At 33.9% G+C, this 968-nt stretch overlaps 1 protein-coding gene across 5 annotated transcripts in view; it reads left to right on the top strand.

Moving 5' to 3' along the window:
- The window catches only part of ARHGEF28 (Rho guanine nucleotide exchange factor (GEF) 28), a 325,034-nt gene that overhangs the window by 77,355 nt on the left and 246,711 nt on the right, over positions 1-968 (top strand). The gene's annotated exons all lie outside the window — the stretch shown is intronic.

The raw sequence follows: 968 nt of genomic DNA, 5'->3' as shown, positions 1-968 counted from the left end.
TTAATTAGGTCCCATTTGTTTATTTTTGCTTTTATTTCCAATATTCTGGGAGGTGGGTCATAGAAGATCCTGATGTGATTTATGTCGGAGAGTGTTTTGCCTATGTTCTCCTCTAAGAGTTTTATAGTTTCTGGTCTTATGTTTAGATCTTTAATCCATTTTGAGTTTATTTTTGTGTATGGTGTTAGAAAGTGTTCTAGTTTCATTCTTTTACAAGTGGTTGGCCAGTTTTCCCAGCACCATTTGTTAAAGAGATTGTCTTTTCTCCATTGTATATTCTTGCCTCCTTTGTCAAAGATAAGGTGTCCATAGGTGCGTGGGTTTATCTCTGGGCTTTCTATTTTGTTCCATTGATCTATATTTCTTTGTGCCAGTACCATACTGTCTTGATGACTGTGGTTTTGTAGTAGAGCCTGAAGTCAGGCAGGTTGATTCCTCCAGTTCCATTCTTCTTTCTCAAGATTGCTTTGGCTATTCGAGGTTTTTTGTATTTCCATACAAATTGTGAAATTATTTGTTCTAGTTGTGAAAAATACCATTGGTAGCTTGATAGGTATTGCATTGAATCTATAGATTGCTTTGGGTAGTATACTCATTTTCACTATATTGATTCTTCTGATCCGTGAACATGGTATATTTCTCCATCTGTTAGTGTCCTCTTTGATTTCTTTCACTAGTGTTTTATAGTTTTCTATATATAGGTCTTTAGTTTCTTTAGGTAGATATATTCCTAAGTATTTTATTCTTTTCGTTGCAATGGTGAATGGAATTGTTTCCTTTATTTCTCTTTCTATTTTCTCATTATTAGTGTATAGGAATGCAAGGGATTTCTGTGTGTTGATTTTATATCCTGCAACTTTACTATATTCATTGATTAGCTCTAGTAATTTTCTGGTGGAGTCTTTAGGGTTTTCTATGTAGAGGATCATGTCATCTGACAAACAGTGAGTAGTTTTACTTCTTCTTTT

This window comes from Bison bison, unplaced genomic scaffold (genome assembly GCF_000754665.1).
Source record: "Bison bison bison isolate TAMUID 2011002044 unplaced genomic scaffold, Bison_UMD1.0 scf7180017864329, whole genome shotgun sequence".
Taxonomy (NCBI): Eukaryota; Metazoa; Chordata; class Mammalia; order Artiodactyla; family Bovidae; genus Bison; species Bison bison.
This window is presented reverse-complemented; position numbering and strand designations above follow the sequence as displayed.